Below are 21,038 nucleotides of genomic sequence, written 5' to 3'. Positions count from 1 at the left end.
CATCTCCAATTTAATTTGGTCAAATAAATAATTTATTTAATTTAATCTGATCACCAAATAAATGATTCATGATATATATTTTTTTACCATTCTCTAACACATTTTAAATTTTACTTATTTATTACTCACTCCGAAAATTAAGAAAATGCAGATAAAGTAAGAGATAATTAGAGTAAATGGGAAGAGAGATAGAAAGAGTAGTGAAAAAGTAAGAGAAAAGAGAGATCAAGTAAATGAAGAGAAAAATATAGAGAATAGATAAAGTAAATTATTTTCTTTTTTGGGTTGAGACATTATAAATAGGACGCCCAAAAATAAAAATTGGGACGTTATTATTGGGACGGGTGAGTATCAATATTTACTTTGTAATGTTTGGATTTGTTTTTATGACATATATTTCATTATTGCAATAAATTATATTTATAAATTCAAATAGATTTGAGTAATTAGCGATTATTATATTTACGACGAGTGCTGAAATAGAAATTTTATTAAAAAGGAAAAAAAAAGGAAAAAAGGTCTGACAAGAGAAAAAATAAAATCAAACGAAAGCACCTGCAAGAAACCACGGGTAACCAAAAAACAAACAAACCAAGACTATGAGAAAATTTTTAGAGGATCTTCCTCGTCCAAAGAATCTTCATCGTCCAACATATCTCCCCATCTTTTAGAAACCACAGTCGACAGAGAATGTCATGTTTGGAAAATAGAGGTAGTTGATAATTAAAGTAGGGACGCATGAGGGTTTTAGGGATGTCGCCTCGGCGGCGGCAGTAGGGTCGCCCCTCACCTCCTCTCGCAGGCCGGTATCTTCAACGGCTCGACATGGATTCTCGCTCGAGACGCTTAGATTTTCCACCGATCTCGTCCAATTTCTCACAGCCACCGACCCCTACGATGTTGATCCCCTCTTCTGCCGTCAATACTGATCCCTACGTCGATCGCCAACATGCTGGATCTGTTGCGATCGATAATATCCCCTTCCCAGATATCGTCGCCCCGTCACTGCCTCATAACCCTAATAGGGTTTTACAACCGCCACCTTTCTCTTTCAATACGTCCGCTGTTGTCTTTGAGACGATGAATCCCTCGGTCTTCGCCGCTGATTCCTGCACCACTAAGGTCGCCACGTCGTCATCTATTAACCAGCTTGGATGCGCCCAGCCGTCACTTGACACAGGGGATAGGGTTGACTCTCAGATTGCCGCCTCCGTCGCCGACACCCAACAGGTTCTTCCGAAACCTGCGGAGCCTTTGGCGATGGTCCTGCACCCCATGTCGTTGCATGCTGATCACCAGCCGCCGAGGGCTGCGGAGAACCCTAGCACAACGAAAGGGTGAAGTCTGGAGTCGCCTGATACGAATGTTAGGCGTGGTCCGCCGCGAAGCAAGGCTAAACCGGCGGTAAATTCTTTTTCGGACACTTCCAAATCTAAGGCGGGTCGCCCCGCCGATATTTCTGCCCATGATTATGTCGTTCTCAAGCCAACGGTGGAAGATGATCGCCCAAGCTTAACTCTATCCCCAGCCTTTCATCAGAGGTAGGTTCGTTCGTTTCAATACGCCTTACATAGACGTCTGTTCCTTCGTAAAGGAGATACTCCAAGATTTTCCAGAGACCTTCACTCTGAACTAGACAGATTATGGAAGCCTTATCTCCCTTGGGAGGTTATTCCTCTTGGCAAAGGTTATTTCACCTTAAAGTTTTCCTTTCAAGAGGATCAAGCGATTGCTTTCTCTAAAGCTTCTTGGCGTTTGAGTACTGGAATTCTTCATCTTCAGGCTTGGGTGCCCAACTTCAGTCCCAACAAAGTTGCCACATCTACAGCTCAGGTTTGGCTTCGTATTTTTAACCTTCCGTATGAGTACTGGCATCCTGAGGTTCTCACTGGCATTGTTAGGCAAGTTGGTACTCCTATCATTATTGATGGTATTTCTGCTAGAGGCTTTGTTGGTTATTTTGCTAGAGTGCTTGTGGAAATGAATGTTGCTTTAGAGATTCCTGAGTTTTTGGATGTGAAATGTGATGGGAAAATATTTGAGATTGAATTTGGTTATGAGAATTTGCCATATTTATGTTGTCTTTGCTCTTCTATTGGCCACGTTACTGATGATTGCAGGAAGAATTCTGAAATGGAACCCTCTTCCCCGGCCAACAATCCAGGGGAACAAGGTCAGAAGTCTGGCGGCATTATGGGGAAAAACAGGAAACCTAGGGGACGTTCTGTTGATTTATGGCGTCAGGTTCCAAAACCCCCCGAGGGGACTCACCACGATCCTGTTTCTGAAGGCTATAACAACATTGGGGATCAGCCCAAACACGATGGATCGAACACCACGCCAACGGTTGGAGTCTCTACTTCCAATGCGTTTGCTATCCTTGGAGTAGAGGATCACACGGACAATCATGAGGGGAGTCGGTCCTCTCGTAGTTCTCATCCGATTCAAGTTGTTGCTAATACTTCTCCAACCCGACAATTGGTGGATACAACTACTATTTGTGATACACAGTGGTGAAACAAGGAACCAACACCTAGACTAAAGAGCAATAGACGTAAACTATACCTAGTGTGATTGAACGGAAGAGACAAAGAAAACAGTCGGAAAGCCGGAACTCAAGAGAAAAACTATTTGTTGTATTGAGAATTTGAGATAACGTAGCCTACAATACACGAGCTCAAGGCTTATTTATAGATTACATGGGGGGGCAAAATAGTAAAATCGGCATACACGCATGCGCCTTGCGTGGTCGAGGGTATTATAGGAAATTCGTCTTTACGCGGGAGATTTCACTGCGCTTTTTTTGCTTCCTTCTGGCGAAAGTGACTTCTCTGGTGGGCGAGACTCCTCTGGCGAAAGTGACTTCTCTGGTGGACGAGACTCTTCTGGCGAAAGTGACTTCTCTGGCGAGCAAGATTCCTCTGGTGAGAATGGTTCCTCTGGCGAGTATGATTCCTCTAGTGAGGATGGTTCCTCTGGCGAGGATGGTTCCTCTGGCGAGTGCGCTTCCTCTGGTGAGGATGATTCTTCCAGCGAGTACGATTCTTTTGATGAAATCTACCTCGCTGCTCCCCGTGATTCCACTGGTAAATAGATTCCTCTGCTCTACATATATTACTCCTCATCAACTACTCCCCCCTCTAGTCTGATTGAACCGGGTATTCTTCGTGTTCAACCAGCGAAGTATTGTTGAAGCCAGCGCTGTGCTGTTTTCCTTGATCCCTGTAAATCATGAAGACATAAGAGTTCTAATATTGTAAGAAAGCAAAGGTAAGCCCTATGGTCTGACTAGTTCTAGTATTGTAAGAGTGTTGTTTTGCTACTTCCCCCTCTGGTCTGACTAGTTCGCTCTGGAACGGTGCGACTAGTCAGAAGATTCGCCCGCATGGATGACGTCATCAGCATTAAATGCCCGTCCCTTCTACAGTGCTTTTTCCGTATCCCGAGGTTACTTTTTCAGCCTTCGCGTCCTTTCACCTCCCCGTAGAAATCCTCGACCGTCGATTGCTTTTTAGGGCCACGCATCGTTCATCCCGTATACCGATAGCTGCCCGCGTACGTTACATAGTCAGTTTTGAATTTCTATTCCTTCATCTTCTTCATTCTGTTTCCGCCCTTCCTTATTTTCTTCTCTAAGTTTCAGTGATCTCCTTCTTACTGTTTCGGCGATTTTCTTGCGACCCTACCGTTCCAGCCCCATCCGTCGACTTTAAAGAACTCCCGACCTTAGGTAACTCGCGTGCTCCCTTTCCTGGTATCTGTAATTAGTTGTAGCGTAGTTTCATAATTGTTGGTGCTCTGATTGAGCGTGTTAGAAACCCTAGGTTTTGAATATTCTGACAATGGCCTCCACTTCCGTTCCCCAACCCTCGCGGTCGTCCTCTCCCTCTCCCCGAGATTCTTCATCTTCTTCCCCCCAGCCCCAGGATCTCGCAAACCTTCCTTTCCCCTCCGCCTCATATGATTCTCAGGCTACTCCAAGTCCCTCCCGGCCTAAAAAGATAACTAAAAAGGCACCCCAACCTCCGAAGCCTGTTCCCGAATCTCGCCTCAGTGTCGCGGCGATGGAAAAGATGAAGAGCAAGTGTCGTAGTCCCGAAGGCTTAAAATTCATAGCCTTTTCCAAAGCCTCTACGCCCTCAGAAAAACTTCGTGATCATAAAATCGTGGCCATCTGGCAAAGCCCAGATAGATGCTGGCCTAAGGCTTCCTCCCCCTACTCTCCTGGTTGATGTCTGCAACCATTATCGCATCCCTTTCTATCAAATCACCCCCTCTGCCATCCGAAGGTTATATGCCTTCTACATTCTATGTCGCGCCCACGGTGTCGGAGACACCGCCAAATTGTTCTTTCAAACCCAATCTCTCCGTATGCAGGGTAGTCCCCTGTATAGTTTTGCTGGTCTTCAGAGATATCCCACCACCTTTCTTTCTTCCTTAAATTCTTTTGACAAAATTTTTTTATTTCAATACTGTTATGTTCGCACCCTGATTGGCTCCTGGCGCTCTGGAGCTGGAATGGCACAGCCCTCGGACCACCTATAAGCCAGCCTCTCCAAGCGCTCCCTCCAAGTTTGACCTGGGGGTTATAGCCCGACTCAATACCATGAATGATGCCGATCCACTACCCTGTAGATACCTTGCCGAAAACAATTCAGCTCTGGCAGCTAATGGCTTATTTCCCCTGTATCCAAGGAAATCAATAGGTAAAAATATGTGTTAGAAAATATATTAACTTTTGTTACCCCGATTCTAACAGTGTAGAATTTTTGTTTGCAGACATGGCTTGGAGGACCAAGTGTGGGCTCAATCTAGTTGCCGCTGTTTCTCCCACTCGCAGCGGGGAACGTGGCTCGGGAGGCTCTGCTTTTCGTACGGACCCTTCAGAACAACCAACCGGGCTCGAGGTGGGCACCCCTCTTCCGGTGTCAGAGACCCCAGAGATGGTCACCTCCTCCCAAGGCTTTCACCCTAGTAAAGGAAAAGAAATGGAGGTTTTGCGCACATTCAGCTCCGAGGATCCGGAGGTTGATGTCAGTGGCCTTATTCAGAGGCGCAGACGTTCTGGTGCCGGTGGGGGATCCGGTGTTGGCGGAGAGGATGTCCCTGTTGTGGACATTACAGATGAAGTCCCCTCCCCAGACTCGGCCCAAGACATCACCAAGAAGAGGAAGAGGAGCCTGATCTCCTTGGGCGAAAAAGAGAAGCAAGAGGGCATGAAGAAGGCCGGCAAGTCCATGGAGCCCGCGAAGAAGTCTGCTAGTAGGGCAGGAGCCGCCAAAAAGGGCAAAGGCAAGGTTGCAGCCCCTCCCGCTGAGGAGCCAGAGGTGGCCATTCCTGGTCCGATTGCGCGTCTATCGGGGCAACAGTTTGTTGAACCCTATCTGCCCGTGTCCATTCGAAGGACAAGGAGGTGGTGGAGAAACTGAAACGAGAGACTTTGACCAGCCATCTTGGCCAGTTGGCTCTTCAGGTATCCTGCACTTTGTATTTTTGTTTGATGATTAAATTAATAACCTCTTGATTCTTCTGGCAAAAGTTATTTCTCTGGTCTGACAGTTCTCGCTTTACTTCTTGCAGATGGAGTCCTGACTCTGGGGGGCCATTCAGTGCATCCGAGATTTCGATGCCCTGGAGAAGGAGAGAGAAAAAGAACAAGCGGAGGTGGCTAAGCGTGATGATGATGTCGCCGGCGTGGTGGAGCGTCTTAGCAAGGTTGAGGCGGAAGTTGCGACCCTGCAAGCTTGGAATGCTGAGCTAGAGGTGGAGAAGTCGTCCCTAGCTTCTGAACTGGCGAGGGTGACCAAGGAAAGTCATGAGAGCCTTGCCAAATTCAAGGCGAGGTATGAGGATGACTATAAGGAGGCCAAGCGTGGCTGGAGGAAAACTTGCGTGGAGGCTCAGCACCGTGGTTATGTCCTGGGGGCACGGGACCAGCGTCTGGAGTATTTCTTGTCTCCACAAGGCCAGCACTTCCTGGGGATGATGTTGGAGGGCACCTTGGTGGTCTTCAAGCAAACTCCAGAGTATCTAGAGGACTTCGGACCCCTCTTCGCCTATGTGATAAAGCAGTCCGCCACAAAGGCGTTGGAGATGGCGGGGGCGGCCCCAGAGCAAATTGATGCCCTGAACCTGCACGCCTTGATGGAGAACATCAAGGATGAAGACGTGAACAAGCTGATGGGGATCACTGAGGCTTCCCCGAAGAAGCCGGAGTGGTGGTATCTGGTATTGGATAAGGCCCTTCCCTACTTTGCCTTTGGGGTCGGGTCTGACGCATTGCCTGCTGCTCCGATGTATAGGCCTGCCTTCTCTGCTTCCCTGGTGGGCTTCGTGAACCGGCTGCGGGATCCCACTGGTAACAGCACCCGGGTATTTTCTCAGTATAGCATGGAGCCTCCCCTGCCCTCTGGTCTGACGGCCTCAGCCTTCGAAGATTCTGCTTCCTCCTCCTCCGCGGTGGATCAGCTTTTTGCCCTGTACAGAGACGAAAAATCATATGTGCAAGAAGCTGTGAAGCTGTTGGACGTGGAAGCCCGTCTCCCTAATGTGAGGGATGCTGGCCCGTTGCAGGTGTTTACAGAGGGAGCCTCTTCTGGCCAGGTCTCTGCAAGTGGTGTCCCTCCTCTGGTTTCCTCTGCCTCTGCTCCAGCTTCCTCTGCTCCTGCTCAAGACTCCTCCATTCCGCCCTCTTGATGTCCTGATCTCCCTTCTGTCCTTACGAATATTTTTGTAACCTTTTGTAAAAACTTGGTACTTATCTGTGGCTTTCGATGTATAGCTTGCCTCTTTGGAATTTCTGAATGAGATTTCTTCACCATTTGACTTGCCTTTGGATTGTTGTGTTGCTCCTGCTTTCCTTCGTGCTTTGTTTTATTTTTGTTGCTTGTTGATGTTGAGCCCGCCTTCCCGGATCTCCCACTATGATGTATATTTTTGTGAAGTAGGGTATAATTTCTGTTTTTGTTGAAGTCTTTGCGATTCCTCTGGCAAGGGTTTTGCTGAATCCTCTGGCAAGGATTTCGCTGAATCTTCTGGCAGGGATTTCGCTGGTTCCTCTGGCGAGGATTTTGCTGACTCCTCTGGCAAGGATTTTGCTGACTCCTCTGCCGAGGATTTTGCTGACTCCTCTGCCGAGGATTTTGTTGACTCCTCTGGCGAGGATTTTATTGACTCATCTGGCGAGGATTTTGCTGACTCCTCTGGCGAGGAATTTGTTGACTCCTCTGGCGAGGATTTTGCTGACTCCTCTGGCGAGGATTTTGTTGCTGCTTCCCATCCAAGCATTCCTTTGCTGCTTCCCATCCTAGCTTGAGCACTCTGCGCGGAGCATGGAGGACCCGGGGGGTGCAACCAACTTTCGCGGCTTACCATTAAATAGTAACCCTCTGCGCGGAGCATGGAGGACCCGGGGGGTGCAACCAACTTTCGCAGCTTACGATTAAATAGTAACCCTCTGCGCGGAGCATGGAGGACCCGGGGGGTGCAACCAACTTTCGCGGCTTACGATTAAATAGTAACCCTCTGCGCGGAGCATGGAGGACCCGGGGGGTGCAACCAACTTTCGCGGCTTACGATTAAAAGAACACCCTGCACGGAGCATGGAGGGCCTGGCCGGCGCAACCAACTTTCGTGGCTTACGGTTAAGAGAACTCCCTGCACGGAGCATGGAAGACCCGGGGGATGCAACCAACTTTCGTGGCTTACGGTTAAGAGAACACTCTGCGCGGAGCATGGAGGGCCTGGCCAGCACAACCAACTTTCGTGGATTACGATTAAGTAGTAACCTCTGCGCGGAGCATGGAAGGCCCGGATGGCGCGACCAACTTTCGCGGCTTACGATAGCATCCCTCTGCGCGGAGCATGGAAGACCCTGGGGGTGCAACCAACTTTCGCGGCTTACGATAGCATCCCTCTGCGCGGAGCATGGAAGACCCTGGGGGTGCAACCAACTTTCGCGGCTTACGATAGCATCATTCTGCTCTGGTGACAACATGATCCCTCTGCGCGGAGCATGGAAGACCCTGGGGGTGCGACCAACTTGCGCGGCTTACGATAGCATCCCTCTGACTTTCCCTTGACTTGCTGAGAAGCAATTTTGAATTTGTAAATTGGGGACTACGGGTATACACCCTACTCCCCCCTCTGGTGACATGTGCAATGCCTCTGCATGAACATGTTAAGTAAAATATGCAATTTGAAAATACGAGAATGAAAAATTCACGAGACAACACCGGGAAATTCCCTAGAACCACGTATCCAATTTTATTGATATCATGGCCCCAAACCTCGTTAAAACCCCTGTGGGGAAAAAGAGTATTCGGTCTACAATTTCATCATTCCTGCTGAGTAGCAGTTATACATAGAACTTTTTGAGAGTGTTGATATTCCATGGCCTGGGGAGAGCTCTGCCGTCTGGATCCGACAATGTATACGCTCCGCCACCCAAGACCTCTGTGATGATGAACGGGCCTTCCCAATTAGCTTCAAACTTGCCCACTGCCTTTAATGCATCAGCTCGTTTAAGGACCAGGTCGCCTTTGGACAATTTCCTCGCTCTGACCCTCTTATCATACCCTGCCTTGATGATGCTCTTGTATTTTGCTGCTCTGATCCGGGCCTCATCCCTCTGTGCTTCCACCAAATCCAGCTCTGCTCGGCGGAGTTCGGCATTGTGCTCAGTGTTGTAGGTTGTAATCCGATATGATTCCAACCTTGCCTCCGCTGGTATTACCGCGTTAGATCCATACACCAGCGTAAATGGTGTTTCGCCAGTGGCTGTCTTTGGGCTAGTGCGGTAAGCCCAAAGTACAGTGTCCAACTCCTCGACCCACTTGCCTCTACTTTGATTCAGCCTCTTCTTAATCCCATCGCATATTGTCCTGTTAGCCAGCTCCACTTGACCGTTCGCTTGTGGATGAGCCACCGAGATGAATCGTTGGGTGATGTCCATCCTGTCACAGAAATCCACAATTCGCTGCCCTGTAAAGTGGGTTCCGTTGTCCGACACAATGATCCTTGGGACTCCAAATCTGCAACATATATTCCTCCAAATGAAACGCTCCACAGTCACCTCATCGATTTTCCCCACGGCCTCAGCCTCGACCCACTTAGAGAAGTAGTCCACCGCTACAAAGAGAAAGCATTTGCCCCCTGGTGCTGTGGGCAGTTTCCCGACTATGTCGATGCCCCACTTGTCGAATGGGCATGCAACGTACATAACGCCCATAGTTTCCCCTGGAATGTTGATTCGCCCGGCATGTCTCTGGCAAGCCTCACACTTGCGGACGAACTCCCTAGCATCTTTGTTGATGTTAGGCCAATAGAACCCTGCCCGAATGATTTTGCGTACAAGATCCCGAAATCCCGTGTGCCCACCACAACAACCTGCATGAATTTCTTTCAAAGCAAAATTAGCCTCCTCTGGAGATAAACATTTTAACAAGGGTTGAGTGAAAGATTGTTTGTACAGTTGATCATTGATCAAGCAGTAATTTTCGTATCGGGCCCTCTGATTAGATTCCTTGTTCAGCCGCTCCCCTGTCTTGAGAAAGTGTATAATCGGAGCCCGCCAGTCATCCCTGATTTCCACCGAGAAAACCTGTGAAGTCCCCATCTATCTGGTATCACAGAGTAAAATGATCTCGTCATTCCAGGTTTGTTCCACTGCGCTGGCCATGCGCGCCAATAAGTCCGCTTTTGTGTTCTCCTCCCGGGAAATTTGCTCGATCTTAAATTCCATGAACTTCTCTTTCATCTTATTGATTTTGCAATGGTACGCCTTCATCCGCTGGTCTTTGACATTATAGGCCCCTGACAACTGTTGAGCTACTAACTGAGAGTCTGTCTTGATGACAACACATTCAGCCTTGAGTTCCGACAGGATATGCGCCCCTCTGACCACAGCCTCATTGTTCGACAGCCGACAGGTGAATTTGATAGCAAATTGATATGTCCCATAACCTGGTGAAGTGATGTACACCCCAATTCCACATCCCTCCTTTGATACTGACCCGTCCACGAAAGCAACCCAAAATTCTGGCACAGGACGACGAGTTGTTTCTTGTATGAAATCCGCTAAAGCTTGTGCTTTGATTGCCGTTCTCGGCTCATACTCCACGTCATACTCCCCCAACTCCACGGCCCACTTGACCATTCTTCCCGACAAATCCGGTCGCCCCAACACTTGTCTAAAGGGTAGGGCAGTGCGCACCACTACCCGATGTGATAAAAAGTAGGGTCTCAATTTTCTTGCCGTGACCATGACCGCCAGAGCAGCCTTCTCGATTTCTGTGTAGTTCAATTCAGGACCCTGGATGATTCGACTGACGAAGTAGATGGGTTTCTGGTGACTTCCCTCCTCTCTGATAAGCACAGAGCTGATTGCATCTTCCCCCACTGCTATGTATAGATACAATGTTTCTCCTGGGACCGGCTTGGTCAGTGTCGGAAGCTTCGCTAGATACACTTTGAGATCCTCAAATGCCGCTCGGCATTCCGCTGTCCACAAGAATTTAGTTCCCTTCCTTAAGATTTTGAAAAACGGCATGCTGCGTTCTGCTGACCGTGAGATAAACCTGCTCAGAGCAGTGATGCGCCCATTCAGAGTCTGCACTTCCTTGATCCCTCTGGGTGGCGTCATTTCCATAATAGCCTTGACCTTTTCGGCGTTAACTTCAATCCCTACGGGCGTAACTTTGTAGCCCAAGAATTTCCCTATTGTGACCCCAAAGGTGCATTTCGCTGGATTCAACATGAGCCGGTGTTTTCTAACAACAATGAAGATCATTTCCAGGTCAGCCACATGGTCCTCCGCCCTGATACTCCGAACGAGCATGTCATCCACATACACTGAGATATTCTTAGCAAGCTGTTCTTTGAAGATTTTTTCCATCATTCGCTGATATGTGGCTCTCGCATTTTTCAAGCCAAATGGCATACTCCGCCAGCCATAAACCCCACAACAGACGGCGAAAGCTGTTTTGGCAATATTCCCTCTGTTCATTTTAACTTGATGGTATCCCTGATATGCGTCCATCATGGATAATAAAGCGCACCCCGAAGTGGAATCCACCAACTGGTCAATCCTCGGCAGAGGATAATGGTCCTTCGGGCAAGCGGCGTTCAAATCTCTGAAATCCACACACATGCATCCTCCAAGTATTTGTTTTCTTGGGTACCATCACAGCATTCGAGATCCATTCCGGGTATTGTACTTCCTCTATGTGTCCTGCTTCCAACAGCCCTTGGACCTGCTCTCTGATTGCAGCATCCTTCTCGGCCCCAAAGTTCCTTGTTCGCTGTTTCACTGGCTTAACTCTAGGATCCACGTTAAGGCAGTGCTCTGCCAACCCTCTGTCAATTCCCTTTAAATCAGCGGTACTGAATGCGAACATATCTGCATTTCGCCGAAGGCAAGTAATGAGCTCTTCTCTGACCTGATCACTCATAGAAGACCCGACTTTGGTCTGGAAGCCCTCCTTCCCTGGAAATAACTCGATCATGTTACAAACATCACTAGTAGAAACCAGAGCGGTCTTCTCTATACTATCCCTGTCCTTCAACAAGTCTGCCAACTCCTGACGTTCCTCTGCCGGGGCATGTACTTGGCATGCTTTCGATGCCGTTTGGTCACCACAGACTTCTCCCACTCTCCCCCCCTCGATGGGGAATTTCATCTTCAGGTGAAACATAGAGATTACCGCCCTGAACGCCATCAAGGCAGGCCGGCCGAGTATTACATTGTAAGATGGTTTTGGCATATCCACCACCAAGAATCGTACCATTCTAGTTTTGCTGCTATCAGCTGCAGTGCCGAGAATTAACGGCAATTCCACGTAACCTATAGGCATGACCATTTCTCCCCCGAACCCAAATAGAGGGGCATTCGTTGGCTCAATATGTACTTCGATTCCCATATTTTGAAGGCACGACAGATATAAGATATTCACTGCGCTGCCCGAGTCTACAAATATACGGTGAACAATGCAGTCTGCTATGTCCGCCATAATAACCAGTGCATCATCATGTGGGTACATTAATGTGCGTAAATCCTCTGCCCCAAAGGTGATAGTCGGCTCCTCTGCCGCGCTTGTCATCTCCATAACCCGTTTAGGGTAGTACCCCGACTTGACTGCTCGCACAACTTGTTTCTTAGCCCTATTTGACGTGGGCGTCCCGTTTTCTCCACAGATCATGTGTACTTCCCGTCTATACGGGAAATGAGGTGCTTGTCTTTCTGGCCCTTCTCTGCGGTTATCCCGGTTGTCATCGGGTCTGTGGTCCCTATTGTTCCCCTACTCCTGTCGCTGATCCCGGTTATTTCTCTGATCCCTCTGATCCCGATGATCCCTCTGATCATTTTCCTGATTCCGTCTCTGGCCCTCGTTGCCTCTGTTGATAAACTGATCGAGATTTCCCTGGCGAACTAATAATTCCAACTGGTGTTTAAGATGACCACAATATTTGGTATAATGTCCAAAGACATTGTGATACTCGCACAACTTATTGTTGGGCCCCTCCTGTGGCGGTCCATCCCGGTAGGTCCCTGGTGCCCGGAAGAACGGTTGGTCTTTTATCAAATGGAAGATTTCCTCCTGTGGTTTGTTCAGAGGTGTGTATTCAGTGAATCGCGTGACTTCGTTTACAGTACGTTGTTGCCGGGGCGGCATCTCTTCTTAGGGTGGCAGTACCCTTGGAGGTAACCCTCTGAACGGTGCCCTGTCCTGGTGTCGCTGTCTCTCTGGTGCTTCCTCAGCCCTTTTGACTTTGTGTTTATCATTTTCCGCTTTTCTCACCATCCTGGCGTCCTCTAACTGCAAATAGCCTGGCAACCTTGGCATAATATCGTCGAAATCCTTTGCTGGTCGGATCTGTAGTTCGTCAAAGAAAATCCCCGGTCTGAGCCCTCTGACATAGGCGCAATTCTTGATTTGTGATTCCGCCTCTGGCACCTCCAGAGCGGCTAAGTTGAATCTAGCAGTATATTCCCTCAGTGTTTCGTTTTGGTCTTGTTTGATATCCATTAGAGAAAGGGCTGACTTCCCTACTCTTCGCGAGCTCGCGAACTGCCTCAGAAAACGTGTTTGTAACTCCTCAAAAGAGTGGATAAAATTTGGGGCCAGTGTCCCAAACCACAACTGAGCTGGTCCGGTCAGAGTAGTGGAGAAGATGCGGCACTTGATGCCCTCAGTATACATGTGCAATGTGACCAACCCCTCAAACCGATTGAGGTGTACCTCCGGGTCGGTAGTGCCATCATAGTCTAGCGAGATGGGTTTATAGCTTCTGGGTAAAGTGTCCGCCAGAATGTCGTCGGAGAAAGGACTGCGGTTGTTGATAGGGTGGAACCTCAACGTTTTGGCCCTTTTATCCTCCTTATGTCTCCCGTGCTCCCTTCTTTCCTTTGGTGCGTCATGGGCGTGACGCTTGTGAGCCCTGTGCCCTGGCCTGCCAGAGGAATACTCCAGCTCCCGTTCCTCTGACCTCTCTATATAACGTGATTTCTCTGAACGATGGGACCTCTCTACCCTGTACGACTTCTCTGCTTTGTTCGATTTCCCTGACCTCTGCCCTCTATCGTCCCTCCGGGATTTCTCCCTCAGTGATTCTTCCAGATCCTCAAGCTGGTGCTTCAATTGCGACACCTGGTCCTTCAGTCGCTCTTTCTCCCTCGGCCTCTCCTCCTCGAACACGGGGGAGATGGACTGACTATCAGACTCGTCAACCCTCTCCTTCATGACAACGCTATTGAGCCGAGCTCGGCTCCCCTCTGGCCTACTCTCCTGTGCCCTCTCGGTGGGTAGCTTCTGTAGTTCCCCAATTGCCGCAGCCTGTTTGTTGATTACCGGATTGTTTGCCTCCTGAGCAGCGGGAGGTGGGGCCTCAATGCCCTGCAGATTGGTCGCTCCTACCAGGGGAGTTACAGCGGGGGCGGTGGACAACAGGGGAGTCCCCAGTGCCTGACGCACGGCAGAGTAGTGAAGCAGTGCCAGCATCTGTTCCGTCAGCCCAAAGTTGAGTTGCCCACCACCAGATGTGGGGACCAAGCCTGGCATGTCTGATCCCGGTGTCACCAGAGCAGATCTCTGGAAAGTACCCGTTAACCCTGTCAGCGGAGTGGCTGGGATAGCCGGAAAACCTGGTGGCACAGTGAAGGTGGTGTTGCCCTGCAGGCTGTTGAACAGTGAGGTAGGCACCTCAGTGGTAAGAGCAGCGGAGTCGAACTCCTTCTCCAAGGTGCGGTGAGCATCAGAAGATCCCATGGTACCTGCACATAAACAAAGTGAGAAGAAATCCAGACGACATATGAGTAGATCCTCCTTTACTGATTGAAATCCCGATATAAGAAATCCTGAACACCGGCGCAGAGGCCGTTAAAAAATTCCCCTCAAGATAACTCTATACACTGGGAAATAAACCCAGGGTATAGATTGAAATAACAGAGCCCAAATAACAGAAGTTTCCCCTGTGAACTCGTATTAAGATCCGGCAGAAGAAACAGAGTGTCAAGAGGACCAAAGTAAGAGACCCACAGATAGACATAAACAGAGCAACCACCAAGAAACTTGTTAGCGCAATACGTTAGACATGATATATAATGAGAATTATGCAAGAAAACGAACATCGTAACCCAAAATTACCACGATCGTGCGCTAAAAGAACCACAACACCCAAAACAACAGAGTTATCACAGCAATCAGCTGGATTACTAGCATAGCGCGTTAAACAGGGTATAAAACGAAGATTAGCCGAAGAAAACGTGGAGAACGCCGATAATTATCACCCTTAAACGAAAAACACCCACAAATCCACAACGCAAACCCAACACAATAGAAACAGAGTACCACCCCACAATCCACCGATAGAAAACGAAGATTAGCCGCAAAAACATGGAAAACATCGATAATTATCACCCTTAAATGAAAAACACCCGCAAATCAACAGCGCAGACCCAGCATGACAGAAACAGAGTACTAAACAACTTCTTATATGTGCGAAACCCGGAAACCAACAGCAAAAAACCCATGATAACAGAAACAAGGTACTAATCAACATATCATCGGTGCAAAACCCGTAAATCCACAGCAAAAAACTCAACACAACCAAAAACAGAGTAATACCCCATAGTCCACCGGTATAAACATCAGATCTGTAAATAAAACCCCAATTCTACGAGGAAACCCTGCATTCGCCTACAATTAAACCGATCAATCGGTAAATAAACACAAATTCCCCCAATTCACGATTTACGACCTTCACCACCTTTCCCCATGTATTAAAAAATGTAACTAAATACAGATCGCAGAAGATTAAAAGCAAATCAGCCCGAAAAACGTAATTAACGGATCGAATTCATCTGGGTGCCCAAATTATCGGCTCAAATGGTGCCGACACACGCAAACTCGATTGGAATTTCAGATCTGCATGCGCCGGTGACCACAAACTCACATCCTAACTCAATTATCTTCGTACAGACGGCGCCAGTTGGTGAAACAAGGAACCAACACCTAGACTAAAGAGCAATAGACGTAAACTATACCTAGTGTGATTGAACGGAAGAGACAAAGAAAACAGTCGGAAAGCTGGAACTCAGGAGAAAAACTATTTGCTGTATTGAGAATTTGAGATAACGTAGCCTACAATACACGAGCTCAAGGCTTATTTATAGATTACATGGGGGGCAAAATAGTAAAATCGGCATACACGCATGCGCCTTGCGTGGTCGAGGGTATTATAGGAAATTCGTCTTTACGCGGGAGATTTCATCGCGCTTTTGTTGCTTCCTTCTGGCGAAAGTGACTTCTCTGGTGGGCGAGACTCCTCTGGCAAAAGTGACTTCTCTGGTGGACGAGACTCTTCTGGCGAAAGTGACTTCTCTGGCGAGCAAGATTCCTCTGGTGAGAATGGTTCCTCTGGCGAGTATGATTCCTCTGGTGAGGATGGTTCCTCTGGCGAGTGCGATTCCTCTGGTGAGGATGGTTCCTCTGGCGAGTGCGCTTCCTCTGGTGAGGATGATTCTTCCAGCGACTACGATTCTTTTGATGAAATCTACCTCGCTGCTCCCCGTGATTCCACTGGTAAATAGATTCCTCTGCTCTACATATATTACTCCTCATCACACAGATTGCTACTGTCAGTCCAGATCTGGCTTTGGTTGTGACGCCAAGAAAGACGACGATGGAGGATTCCCTCATAACTCACGGCCGAGGGCGTCCGAAGGGGGCTACCAAGAAGGGGAAGGTTTCTGATTCCTCTATCAAGCATCTACTCCGGCGTATAATCAAGAATGGTATGTCTTCGGATTTCCAAAAAAGCAGCTAGTCGTGCTGCTGGTGCCGCGTTTCAGGGCGCCGTTCTGGACACCCCGTCGCAGGTGGAGTTCTTCAATAAAGTGTAACATGCTAAGTCTGAAGGCGCGATTCTGCAGAATTTTGTGGTCCACTCGCACTCCGACGCAGCTCGAGCTATGTCGGCCGTGGTTTCTAAAAGATGGGGAGATATGTTGGACGACGAAGATTCTTTCGACGAGGAAGACCCTCTAAAATCTTTCTCCTAGTCTTGGTTTGTTTGTTTTTCGGTTACCCGTAATTTCTTGCGGGTGCTTTCACTTGTTTTGTTTTATCCCTTGTCGGACCTTTTTATTCCTTTCTAATAAATTTTTTATTACAGCAGAAACCACAGTCGACATAGCTCGAGCTGCGTCGAAAGAAGAATGAATCACAAAAATTTACAGAATCGCGCCTTCAGCCTGAGCATGTGACACTTTATTATATTTACGACGAGTGCAAGTATATAGATTTTAAATGAATTTAAGTGATTGAACAGTATCATCATCATCATCATCATCATCATCATTTTAATTAATCGTCTTTGTCCACCATAACCAACGATCTTAGATGATTGAACTCTATTAAACAACAACAACAACAACGACGACGACAACAACAACAACAACAACAACAACAACAACAACAACAATAATAATAATAATAATAATAATAATAATAATAATAATAATAATAATAATAATAATAATAATAATAATAATCATAATAATAATATGTTATGAAACTATCTTTTTTTTTTGTTAAATTTGTTACTCCCTCCGTCCGCCAAAAGTGGGGCACTTTAGTTGGGCACGAGATTTAATAAATTTGGTGATGATTTTGATGTAGTGGAGAAAGGATCCCATCACTTTATGAGATATGTGGTTGAGATTGAATTAGAAGTGGGTATTTTTGTAAATAAAGAGTGTTTGTAAGGTTAAAAGATTAAAGTGGATGGTGGGACCATTTCCTTAAAAGAAAAGTGGTATACTCTTTGCGGACGCCCGATATCGTAATTGTGCCCCACTTTTGACGGACGGAGGGAGTATTAATTTAGATTTAATTCTGATTCGCGGGTGGCGGGTATCCGACGAGTAGTGGGTTAGCAGATACTCGTTTGGTGGCGGGTATTAGCGGGCGAGGGGTGTGGGTGGCAGAGAGTACCTGTCACAAGTCACGGGTCAGGTGGCGTATACGACCTTCACTTGCGGGTACGGGCATGGATAGCCACTATCCGTGCCTGCCGTACCCGATTGCCATCTCTAATTATAACGCGTTATTTTTCAAGTTTATTTAATAATTTTTTCAATATATGGTTTACTAAGTTATGTTAGGGTGGATGAAAGTCCTCTTTAATATACTTTTTTATTTTAGTTTGACATGTTACGTAGACTGATGAGGAGTAATATATGCGGAACAGAGGAATGACGTTACCAAGGGAATCACGGGGAGCAGCGAGATGGTTCTCGCCTGAGGAATCATACTCGCCGGAGGAATCACACTCGCCAGAGGAATCATACTCTCCAGAGGAATCATACTCGCCAGAGGAATCACACTCGCCAGAGGAATCACCCTCGCCAGAGGAATCACACTCGCTAGAGGAACCACCTTCGCCAGAGAGGTCGCTCTCGCCAGGGGAATGGCCTTCACCAGAGGAATCACCAGAGACGCGGGGAAATCTCCCGCGTGAAGGCGATTTTACGATTATGCCCCCGACCACGCAAGACGCATGCTCCGATGCTGATTTTACCATTTTACCCTCCATATGTAATCTATAAATATCAGCATACGTGCTTTTTTGTAACTTACGCTATCTTTTACACTCAATATAACAGCAGTTCTTCTCTCGTTCTAGCACTCCGATTACTTCATTTATCTTCTCCGATCAATCGCAACTAGGTATAACTCACGACCCATTCACAATTCACCGATTAGATAGACACCCACCCTTTTATATTTCACCAGTAGACCTATGTCATGTTAACACTTTATTTTATTGAATAATAATATTCATTAATTATAAATATATTATTTGTGTTAATTTTTATATTTTCTTTTAGAAATTATAACATCAAATAATCCCCGTCGAAATTCGACGGGTTACGCAGTAGTTATAGTAAAATGATAATGTTCCATATGCATAATGTGAATATAATATAATAAAAATTTTGTGCGATATATATTTTTTAGTTACAACTCACAAACACCCCAATACTCACTGATATTTGATAATTCACCCCGGCCTATTTTTATATACTAGATAGCATGAGTTGAACTAAATTTTTGTCTTTCACTAAATTTTTACCGTGAATGCATTAGATTTGATGATTCTCTCGTTCTCACAAATAATATAGTTCTCTCTAGAACCACACCCTATATATATATATATATATATATATATATATATATATATATATATATATATATATATATATAGGGTGTGGTTCTAGAGAGAACTACATTATTTATGAGAACGAGAGAACCATCAAATCCAATGCATCCACTGTAAAAATTAATGCACTAAAAAAATTTAAAAAAAATGCTCCCTTCAGGATTCGAACCCAGGATCTGCATTCATCCAACAAGATGATGCATCCACCGTAGATCTTGATGATCGAATGGCTGAAAATGGTTCTCTGTCTTCTTTTATTTATGATTCTTTCTTGAACCTCTCCCTATATATATATATATATATATATATATATATATATATATATTAGTAATATTATCTCTATATATAAGCACGTGTACACATGCGTAATAATAAAAGTGTATCTAGATTTGTTGATTCAATAATCATTTATGTAAATCAAATAATATTAAAATAATTACAAATTAAAATGAAGCAACAAATAAATTACTTGGATTTAACAAACCAAAATAGAGAAAATTAATTATTAATTATTATGCAGTTAACTTTTTTAAATATGTTTAAAGTTAATGAAATTAAAAGTAAAATATAGAAGATTATGTGTAAGTTACACCATAATGCTTTATAAATTCAAAATTAGAATCAACTACTCTTTTTAAAGAAGGGATTATAATCCATTGTTCTAAAAATAAGATCCGATAGAAAAAGGAGTAAGCGATGTTGTTTAATGTGCAATTAAGCGCAAAACTTATAATATTAGAGTATTATATATTTTATTTTTTGTACTATGAAATCTCAATTGCAAAATAATAAGAAGTTGATTTTTTATTTGCAAAGGTTTAAAATTGAGGCTAAATTTACAAAGTGAGTATAAGTTTGTGATTTATTTTACACTTAACCATTATAATGCATCATTGATTTGTTCAGAATTATCTTTGTTAAATAGTTTTTTTTTCTAATGCATATTTTTCTTATATCAGAACAATTATCTTGACATATATTAAAGAGTGGATTTTTAAAATGACCACTTTCATATTGTAAAGATAAAAAATGTCCACTAAAATAAAAAAACTTAAAAAATGTCCATTGTTACCAAAATACCCTTCACATTAAAAATTAAAAAAATGTCCACTTTACATCACCCCTTTAAAAAATCCCGCAATTCACAACCAGTGTGAATTCACAACTAAAATTTTTTGGTTGTGAATTCACACTGGTTGTGAATTGAGAATTCACAACCAGTCGAATTCACAACCAGAATTTTTTATTTGTGAATTCACAACCAGTTGAATTCACAGCCAAAATTTAATTCACAACCAGTCGAATTCACAACCAAAATTTAATTCACAACTAGAATTTTTTGGTTGTGAATTCACAACCAAAATTTAATTCACAACCAGATTTATGTTGGTTGTGAATTCATAACCTGAATTTAATTCACAACTAGAATTTATTTTGGTTGTGAATTCAAGTAGTTGTGAGTTTGAGTTTTTAAAGTTTGAATTCACAATTAAAACTGTAATTTATTTTGATTGTGAATTTATAGATTTGGTTGTAAATTCAAGAATATTAAGTTGTGAATTCATCGAGCTAGTTGTGAATTCAAGAACATTAAGTTGTGAATTCATCGACTTGGTTGTGAATTCTTAAATCTAGTTGTGAATTATTACGATTGTGAATTCACAACTGAACTGAAACACTAAATTCACAACTGAACCGAACTGAAACTAAACTGAACTGAAACATTAAATTCACAACTAAACTGAAACCCTAAACCCTAAACCCTAAACTGTCGAATTCACAACAAGAATTTTTTGGTTGTGTATTTACAACCAAAATTTAATACATAGCAAGAATTTTTTGGTTGAAAATTCACAACCAGTAAAATTCACAATCAGAATTTAATTCACAACTAGTATTTATTTTGGTTGTGAATTCAAGTAGTTGTGAATTTGAGTTTTTAAAGTTTGAATTCACAACTAAAACTAGAATTTATTTTGATTGTGAATTCGAGTTTTAGTTGTGAATTAATAGATTTGGTTGTGAATTCATAGATTTGGTCGTGAATTCAAAAACATTAAGCTGTGAATTCATAAATTTGGTTGTGAATTTAAGAACATTAAAAAAATAATTATACAGCTCAATCAAATTGTTGTACAACACCAAAATACAACAACTCAATCCACCATCAAAATACATCAATTCCTCTAAATCAACAATCAAAATACAACAAAATATTATCCGAATCAATTCAATCTACAATTAAAATACAACAAACTATTATTGACTTCGAAGCATTTGGACGTGAATTCATCCTTCACTTTTAGCTCGGATTTCTC

Source organism: Salvia miltiorrhiza, chromosome 8, assembly GCF_028751815.1.
Source record: "Salvia miltiorrhiza cultivar Shanhuang (shh) chromosome 8, IMPLAD_Smil_shh, whole genome shotgun sequence".
NCBI classification, from domain to species: domain Eukaryota; kingdom Viridiplantae; phylum Streptophyta; class Magnoliopsida; order Lamiales; family Lamiaceae; genus Salvia; species Salvia miltiorrhiza.
The sequence above is the reverse complement of the archived record's forward strand: the minus strand, read 5'-3'. Positions refer to the sequence as shown.